Source organism: Ptychodera flava, chromosome 4, assembly GCF_041260155.1.
Source record: "Ptychodera flava strain L36383 chromosome 4, AS_Pfla_20210202, whole genome shotgun sequence".
Lineage (NCBI taxonomy): Eukaryota > Metazoa > Hemichordata > Enteropneusta > Ptychoderidae > Ptychodera > Ptychodera flava.
In genome coordinates this window covers 7182158-7193072 of record NC_091931.1, presented here as the reverse complement: position 1 = coordinate 7193072, position 10915 = coordinate 7182158, and positions in this window count along the sequence as shown.

Below are 10915 nucleotides of genomic sequence, written 5' to 3'. Positions count from 1 at the left end.
GCCGTTGACATTGTGTATATTTTGTGTTCATCTGACGTTTTCAGAGAACATTCGTAGAGAGTAATAATTTCCAAATCAAATTGCAGCTTTTAAATCGATTGTATAACTCGCACAGGTGCTTCGTGGCAATAATCTCAGTTTGATGCTTAAAACTATTAATTATAAATGATATAATACAAATGATCCTCTCATTTTTATGACTTCAAATTATGAATAATTACAAGGAATGGTTGGAAAATACTGATGATGAGACGAAGCTGTATATTTTGTAACTGGTAGATTAGTTTGTTCCTTTGTTCATAAATTTACTGTTTAATTCGTAAATGTTGATGAAACATTAGCATACCCACACAATCAATCAGTTTCAACGCTATATGTTGTTTCAGTCTTTGATATGTTGCCGCTAATTCACTCTGCTATTTAATACCTAAAGTGGGGAAAAATGTAAAAAAAAAGGGCTGAGCACAGAATTAAAAATGGGGAGGGCTAGTGTCTATATCAATCATGACTTATCTATAAAATGACTCATTTGAAGTCATATCGACATTTGGAAGGTATTCTTATCGCTGCTCTTAAATACATAAACGGATAGGAAATGCAATTGCAGCAGTGCTGTGGCGTACAACCGTGGCAAAGCAAGTGCATAGATAACTGATTGTAATACAAACAGGAACTACAATAGCAACAAGTACTGGAAAACCTTAGAGTATAGAAGCGGCATCTTATTTTACTGATAAAGAGCTTATAAACCACGGGGTGCTTGGTTTAGATATGAGAAGTCTCCTTGCCAAACGTAAATATAAGAAATAAACTTGGCATGGACTTCCTGAAGAAAGTACCATTTAACGCCACCCTGCTGAGATTTCTTACTGACAGCGACAAAGTATAGATAAACAAGGCGAAGTTAGACTACATATTCATTACTATTAGTGTTTGTATTACAATCAGTTACCTATGCACTTGCTTTGCCGCGGTAGTATCAATCGCGCTTGCGGGTCAAAAATTCATCGCCACAAGCCCGCCCATAGACATTTTTGGTAGTCTACTTCGACCGGGACTATAACACTGGTCGGTTCACGACCCATTGTCTACTTCTGCTAGTTACTTGGATATATACAATGTATTTCAACCATTTTCCCGTGCGAGCCGACGTCCACGAACTCTACAACGTTTGCCCTCTCGCGTAAAACGTATTGAATACGTTGGATCTGTCAAAAGTTCAGAACCGAGCAGAAACAGTAGACGGCCCTTAAAAACGGTTGAAATTATATGTTTTCACATTCGACATAATTAACGGAAATAGGAGATGAGTCAGAGATCGTCAGAGATAAAGTAGGTACATGTTCATTTATTCAAAGACTAAGCTATTTCATTATTTTGTGAGGTAAATAAAAAACTGATTGGTGTCGTAGTAAACTACGGAAAAGGTCTATGGACAGATTAGCATCGGTTCTGAAGCGATATCCCTGGACACAAATGCAATCTACACGCCTCTGCATTGTGCTACGAATGCACAGATATGCAACACACATGAATCGGGCTCGAGGCCAATTTTTTAAGGGTGGCTTTTTTAAAATATTTTTTAACAAAAATATCCAATACCTACCATAGAAAGTGACGCGATTGAAGTCATATATTACCAAAAAGAAGTAGAATACAGTAGACGGAGCATAAATAATCCAAATTTTCAGGAAACACCTTTGAAGTCATAAGGACACTTTTGACATTTTTCAAGTCAACACATTCTTTCTGTAACATAAACAACGTTGAAAACAGCAGAGAGGCGCACAATCATCCCCAGTTTTCGGGGACCACTTTGAGGTCAAAAGACACTTTTGGAGTCAAACTGATTTTCTTTATTCAATACTAAAAGTTGACAGAAATCCAAGGGTGTACTATGGTCCTATTAATACCTGATACTTCACAGGTGACATGTTATATTTTTCAAGTCTAAACATTCTTTTATTTACCTTAAAAGAAGCTGAACATAGCAAATGGAGCATACAATCAAGCGAATTTTCTGTTGACACCTTTATCGACATTTTGGAGTCATATGTATTTTTCCAGTACAATACCAAATGTTTGAAAAATCAGTACAAATGTAGAATAACCATAGTAACTTTGACTTATAAACTCAATCTTATACACACAAACAAATAGATGTTAAGCATTATTTAGCCAAAAAATCTTTATTTGACTGTACATAAATTTTAACAGTAGAGTAAAGCAAAAGAATAGTTTTTCTTTATAAAGTAAAATAAGTACTTTCAATAACCGGAAAAATGAGATAAATGGCATCAATTTCACAAAAATGAAAGCACATTACCTAATGTCAATACAGTCCTACTGAGCTATGTAGAGAATAACTTTATGTGACGAATATGTTGATGGAGGTGGATACCTTTGATAGCACATTTCAAAAAATGTCAAAAAGCTGCATTACCACTAATACAAAATTGAAAATATCATTTTAATTTGAACATCACAGTAGGATTATCCCTGAGAACAAATCAGCCAGAGGTATGAGACAAATAGTGTTTCGAGAAAGAGATTTTTTGATCAAAAATGGCAAACATAGCATCAATGACACTTGGCTCACATTTCATTTGATGTAGCGGGCCACAGTGTGTATACTTAACTATGTTTAACCCTGGCAACATGCATACAAAGTTCCATAGCAATCAGAAGAGGGATTTCAGAGAAATGAATTTTGACCAAACATGGGAAAAGTTGCGCAAAAAATGTGTATTTGAAAATATTCACCAAAAATTTGAAGATACTAAACCAAGGTTGCCTCAAGATACATTCAAAACAAGTTTCAAAGGAATCAGAACATTTATATGAAAGAAAATTATTTTTTGACAAAAAAAAGAATTGCCCCATAATGCAAAAAAATACAGACATGAAAATTTCACCACAATTTAAGAAATCTAATAGATAACCACCCTAGGGTCAAGAGTATTCAGTTTAAAAGCAATCCAACAACGACGGTGAGAGAAAAACATTTTTGACCAAAAAATTCCGCAAAAATACTCAAATGAGAATTTTACCACAACTTCGACAAATCTAACACAGACCAAGGATCATGCATACCAAGTGTTCAAGGCTATAGACAAGTGCTTTCAGAGGAAAGAATTGACCAAATCAGGAAAAATGGCCCCTCAAAAAATGAAAATTTCATCAAAACACTAATGAATATCACCAAAAAATCCTGCATGCAGAGTTTCAACAAGATCTAGACTGCGGTTACAGAGTTTTAGCGCTTGCTTGATTTTCTCTTTTTTCTACCACATTTCTTTTTTTACCTCATTATCATATTTTGAAGACTGACATTTGCATTTGAACAAATTCACATCTCCACCCTAGGTGCACAAGTACACCAAATACTACAATGGTGGTGCTGCGGTTTTTGAGTTTTTGATGTGCACGGTATATATACATATTCACCAAATGGGAGCTAAAAATTGTCCTGAAAATATAACATTGTAGATTTATCAAAAATTTGAATAATTCACATTTTGATCATCCCTATGAACCTGTATAAACAAATATCATTGCTGTCAGACAAGGGGTTTTAATGTAAAAAAATTCTATTTTGTTTCAGCCAAACCTTAAAGCCCCATACAGCTGCAAATGTGTTGTAAACCAATCTCAAATTATCCTCCTCAGCTTTCCAAGGGTTTTCTTCAAGTAAGACACATTAAGGACTAAAAAAATGTACAACACTGTCAATAACCTAAGAAGTTGCATTTAATTTCAGACTTTTTAACATTATTTTAGGTTTTTCCGAGATTTTCAAAAAATAATCATATGACAGGAAAATAAAGATTACAACAAATAGTTGGCATTCGTGTGTTGTGCATTAAGTAAATGGCATCATGCTTGTTTCTGGTATGATCATGGTGTGTATGTGCGGGAATATACTGTTTTTTTACTTTTCTGTTGGTCGCCATTCTTTGAGTACGTCACCAGTCTAAATTCAGCCTGTTAAAACGTGTAGGCATGGTCCAAATCAGCAAGCAGTGATAACTCTGATCTTTCCACATCATTTACAAGAACTCTGTTATCTGGAGAGATTAAAATTTCAAAATTTATTACCAGTAAGCAAATCAATACAGTCATCATTATCAGAAGATAACATGTATGCAAATTAAGTAAAAAACACAAAAACCAACTCAAGCAAATATATAAAATTATGATGACTAAGTATTTAAATGAAGACATAACAACATACATAAATGCGTAGGGCTGAGATTGGGGATTTGGCCGAGCGGTTTTGTCTATGGCTTCTCCGCTAGGTGACTGAGTGCCGTACGTTGTGAGTTCAAATCTGGCTGAAACCACAATATATAATTTACAAAAGTGTATGAACACAAATTCCATGAGCACAATCATACTGTATTCAGTTTAGATTGTCAGCCTGAATTTACAGCTAGACATCAGTTAAGACTGATGACACTGTCCTTGAGGTAAAAGATTTTTGTCATTCAAAGTCTCTGAAATGTACCTTGTACAATGATGTGAAATGACCTAACATACAATGAAAGCATTGTCAAGGCATGTAGAGTACGAACTCAACAAATGGAAACTAGACAACTGGAAACATAATGGCTGCCTGCAAGCCACATCAGACGGTGTTACAAACAGATGCAAGTTAGTAAATGCACATTTACGGAACAGGCTATTATCATTTTCATTCAAAATGGCTCTTGGTTATGTAGCAACTCATTGAACAACCACAAAATCACATTTGAAATCTCTCAGAAAAGACTGCTATTTTAGTCGTAAAAACAGCAGCATTATTACTGATACACATGATAGTGTGAGTATATTGTATCCTGAAGAGACATATTTAAAGGTCTGGTGAAATCAACCTGTACTACTGAGCTATTTAGCTTTCGGGTGGCAATATTGTTACACTCGCAACAGAATTTCTATATACTATATGCGCGAGTGCTAATTTTTTATATTTCTATGTGCGGGGTCAATTCGCTAAACTAAGGCCATGCCTTCAGTTTGGTCATGGTTGGCACACTGTGACGTCACAACTGGAATCATTTACATCGAATAGCGGTCCCCCTGCCATCCTTATCTCTGCCGCATATCGCTAACACAACATGTTAACAAAGTAAGTACATCCACAGGGTAACCCACCGTCCGTTTCTCACCAGCAGACTCTCCTGCTAGCGCTACGTCTGTTGGAGAATTGCTCGACCAAAAGAATACTGCAAGCGCCATCTGCTTTGTTAAACGAAATCCACGGTCAATTAAGGTCGGCTTTGCTGCTCGTTCACGTATATTCAAAGCCTAAGCACATAGCGAAAATATTCCGCCAGGTGTGAACTCATAAATATCATGAATACAACAAAGTATAAAGTAGTCCCCAGGGAACACAAGGTGTCATTCCTCACACAGCCAGGGCGCCGACGACAACGAGCTCAGGATGGTTTCAGCTTCCACCCTTCATACCAACAGTGCAACCTCGGCGACTGCCCAGGCATTTCAGCGCATGGAGAAATCCAGACTCAACGACCAGTTCTGGCAGTTGCTACGTTCATGGCCACCTGTGCCGGGCACTCAGCTCCCCTTACTGTGACACATGCGTTTGCCGGTTTGGCGCCCACCAACATTAGTGGGGATGTCCAACCCCCGGTAAAGAAAGCGTTCAGGTACGTGTATTTTTAGACTGAGTCGAGTATAGTGGATGGATTTTATGTCAGATCTTACAAAGACCATATGACAGCATGGATGCACACACCATAATGACAGTGACATAGCTCTTCATCATTACAATTTGCAGTGGGCTACTCATTTTAGCTGTACGGCAAACTATACAAGTTTAGCCCACGTTGGGCACAGTTGTCCCCATTTTTTTCATGTGAGAGAACTGAAAATGCATATAATTACGAGTTAATATGGAAAGCCTCAGCTGCCTTAAGTTTACAGGTAGTAGTATATTAGGAGGTTACATCATTATTTTATAACGAAAGAAAATCATTTTATGTGCCGACACCCTATTTTTATGTGCATCAGACATTACTTCATGAGCAAACATTAAGATATTATGTGCTTCAAGTATTATTTAAGGTCAATTTACTATTATTTTATGTTCAAACATTATGATATTATGTGTCTATAGTATTATTTTATTTGCGAACATGAAGATATTATGTGCTTCAAGTATTATTTTAAGTTTATACTATTTATTTATGTCCAAACACTGTAATATGTGCCTACAGTAGCATTCTATTTGCAAACATTAAGATATTATGTGCTTCAAGTATTATTTTATATCAATGTACTATTATTTTATGTTCAAACACTATGATATTATGTGTCTATAATATTATTTTATTTGCAAACATTAAGATATTATGTGCTTCAAGTATTATTTTATATCAATGTACTATTATTTTATGTTCAAACACTATGATATTATGTGTCTATAATATTATTTTATTTGCAAACATTAAGATATTATGTGCTTCAAGTATTATTTAAGGTCAATTAACTATTATTTTATGTTCAAACACTATGATATTATGTGTCTATAATATTATTTTATTTGGTTTGGTTATGGTGTTAAGGCTTTACGTTAATACCTTTAAGGTGAAGTACTACGAATTACGTCAAAATTAAGTTGTGGTGTCATTTTCTTGAAACTTTGCACAAATATTCTTGGAAGTTGTGCAAGTGCAAAAATGAAATAAAAAAATGGGGGTCACCACGCTTGTTTCCATGGAAACGGACGTTAAAATGGCGTCGTTAGAAATAAATAAAAATGATATAATTCACTTAAACTAAAGAAAGCAATCATAAAACGCTTCGCAAATGAGTTAATTTTAATAAATACCAAGACTTAAGATCCATATCTATCGAATGTACAGTTTTCATAATGTTTGTGAAGAAATTTTAACATAAATATCGATTACAAAATGACGATATCGAAATTATATCACTACATAATTTTCGAACTTTCTTCCTGTCGCTTTGAATGGTGTCATTTTCACCAAACTTGGCAAATAAACTCCTGACATAATACAATTTAGTTTACACTTTTAATAATAGGGTGTCACCACGCTACGTTTTACAATATCTCCAGGTGAATGGGTAATTTGCGCCATATAAATGGGAGAGAAATGTTAATTTTTCGCTCATATTGAATAAAAACCAGCTTCCTAGGGGGTCAAAATATGATAAGGTTATAGGTCACATGTATTTCTAAGACACTGGGTCAAAAAATTAGGTAAAAGCGCAATTTCAACAATGACAGGTGATGTTAAATACATGCGCTACAAAATAACCAATTTGCGGCAGGCTGGAGTTAAATCTGCGCAGAAACGTTCTAAAGCGTGTGCGCGTCCGAATTCGTCGCCCTTTACCTTAAGACCATTCGTTATTATTATTATTAGCTCGCACTTTTGAACCACTAGAGGGCACCTTTTCTTGCATGGAAATGCGGCCATTGAATGTTGACGTGTCAGTGAGAATCAACATTCATTAGACATGGAAGCCACTCTTGAAAGATTAAATCTGTCAACGTTGGCAGAACGTTTCTTAGCTGACAGAATCAAACCTGAAATGGTCCTCGACATGACGGACGCACAGTTGATCAGATTTGATTTGAGGCTATGTCATCATTCCTGCCACCTGCTAATACATGTGTAAACAGTCTTAACCTGCCAAGACCCTCTGTCAGCCATCCGAAATGATACTCTTTTTGGGCTGTATGATATGGCATTTGCCAATGCCTATTTTGGAAATGTGTGATATGTCTTTTTAGTCAGGAAAGTATTCATTTAGAGTTCACATATGCTTTGATAGTTTAAACCATTTTACTGGCCGAGATCAGTAAAAGTATTGAAAGATTACAAGGGCATGAAAGTATTAAATTATTGTTTCTTTGCCTTGTTGTTATCTTTACATTCCAACATTACAGGCAACCGACTGAAACCACCAATGCTACCAATTATGACAAAACACCAACGTATGAGTTTGTGATTTGTGTCCACATGCCACAATTGGTTGGGCCCTTTCACATTGTATTCCCGTTGCTTTAGCCGTTTATTTTTCCTGGCATATACTCCATCACTATCAACTCTATGTATGCTATCGCAAAGTCGCATACGTTGAACTTTTACTCCAAATTTTTCCATGAGAAGACATGTTACCATGTTCTCACCACAGCTAGGATATTCTTGTGCTAACTGATGTACAAGCAAATCAAGATCCTCATCTGATATGCTGGAAAAGTTCATCTTACTGAGTCTATATGACTGCATTCTCCTGTAGATAGTTCTCTCCAATACAGACAACATGGATGTAATTTCAAATATGATGAATCCTTCTTCTAAGTGGTTTTGTAGTATGTCTCTGGGAATGAAATACTATGGTGCACCACATCCTTGAGGCACCTTAACAGGAGCTTTTGACCCACGTGATGTGCACATAGTGCGTAATGCCATCATTTCCTGGGAGTTGTGCAAACCGACTGAATGAAAGTCGGCGATGGATAATTCACAAATATGTACTGGCGTAATCTTCTCCTCTTCAAATTTGTCAACCAAATTGCCAAGATTAAGCCCCAACAATAATGTGGCCATTGCAGAACGTTGCATTTCAATGATGAACAATTACTATCCGTGTCAAACTGCCTGTTGCTGATTATGGACAACAGCTCAAAGAACTTGCCAAAGGGCATGGAGCATGCTCGGTTGAATCATGTGCATCATGTAACTTCGTAATATACTGATTGTTTCCACACTGAATTAGGCTATATTTCCATTATTCAGTGTTTCCACTTAGTGGCACAGCGATCGGCGAGACATACAAAACGACCGGGCTAAGTGCATTTATTTCTTTCGTGTTTAAACCCCTGATGTCGTCCAGGTGTCACTCTAGTTGGCCTTGTTCGGGGTTAACAGGTCGCATACAACTTGAAAATTGTGAAGTGATCAGATTGATCCCATAAAGTCTGTAAAGTATGCCCTGTAGTGGTTGCAAAGTGTGAACTTATAAAATGATAAAGAAAGGTTATAACATACTAATGTAACAGCATAACACGATGGCAACACCGAATAAAATAATGATTACACACAAAATACATACACGTGTGCTCATAAAACAATATCGAAAATACTCAATATTATTTTTTCACGTAAGATATGCTGTATATAGATAAAATCATAGTGATAGCACAAAAACTAATTCTTTGTGCACGTAATATCGTAAAATTTGAACATAAAGTACCACTGCATAACTTAATATCATGCAGCTTGAACTTTAATTAATAGTAGTTAATCATCAAATATATAATGCTTTATGCACAACATATCCTACTGTTTGCAAATAAACTAATATTATAGACACATAACATCATAGTGTTTGAACATAAAATAATAGTACATTGATATAAAATAATACTTAAAGCACTCAATATCTTAATGTTTGCAAATAAAATAATATTATAGACACATAATATCATAGTGTTTGAACATAAAATAATAGTACATTGATATAAAATAATACTTGAAGCACATAATATCTTAATGTTTGCAAATAAAATAATACTATAGACACATAATATCATAGTGTTTGAACATAAAATAACAGTACATTGATATAAAATAATACTGAAGCACATAATATCTTCATGTTCGCAAATAAAATAATACCATAGACAAATAATATCATAGTGTTTGAACATAAAATAATAGTAAATTGACCTTAAATAATACTTGAAGCACATAATATCTTAATGTTTGCTCATGAAGTAATGTCTGATGCTCATAAAAATATGGTGTCGGCACATAAAATGATTTTCTTTCGTTTAAAATAATTATGTAACCTCCTAATATACTACTATCTGTAAACTTAAGGCAGCTGAGGCTTTCCATAAGTTAATAAATGAAGTCTAAGAGTTTCTTGCACCGTTTCTTACACCGCCCACATTTTTTTCTTTTCCTCGTGAGGGATGGAATGTATATTAGGTGGCTGCATGCGATGCCCACCCTGTCTTCCCTGCGAGGGAATGATGTAGTCCCTGTGAGGGACGGAATGTATAGTAAGGTGGCTGCATGCGATGCCCACCCTATCTTCCCTGCGAGGGAATGATGTAGTCCCTTGTAAGGGACGGAATGTACAGTAAGGTGACTGCATGCGATGCCCACCCTGTCTTCCCTGCGAGGGAATGATGAGTCCCTTGTGAGGGACGGAATGTACAGTAAGGTGGCTGCATGCGATGCCCACCCTGTCTTCCCTGCGAGGGAATGATGTAGTCCCTTGTGAGGGACGGAATGTACAGTAAGGTGGCTGCATGCGATGCCCACCCTGTATTCCCTGCGAGGGAATGATGTAGTCCCTTGTGAGGGACGGAATGTACAGTAAGGTGGCTGCATGCGATGCCCACCCTGTCTTCCCTGCGAGGGAATGATGTAGTCCCTGTGAGGGACGGAATGTATAGTAAGGTGGCTGCATGCGATGCCCACCCTGTCTTCCCTGCGAGGGAATGATGTAGTTCCTTGTGAGGGACAGAATGTACAGTAAGGTGGCTGCATGCGATGCCCACCCTGTCTTCCCTGCGAGGGAATGATGTAGTCCCTGTGAGGGACGGAATGTATAGTAAGGTGGCTGCATGCGAGAGTATGGAAGATGTAGTAACTGTGGTCACGGCCACGGCTAAATGGTGACGGATTTCTCCCTGTGAGGGATTGAACGTAAGCTTATAGTAAGGTGATGTATGTGATGCCCACCGTTGCACTTTTCGGAGAGGAAACTTTTAGACGTTTGAGGTGTGCTATTGTGAAACTGCCTTTCTGTGTATGTGCTTTTATGCGGCTTCAACTGTCGGAGTTACAGAAAAAAAAAAGTTCGACGAGTTGGAGAAGTCAGTTAGTACATCTCAGCGACAGAGTTG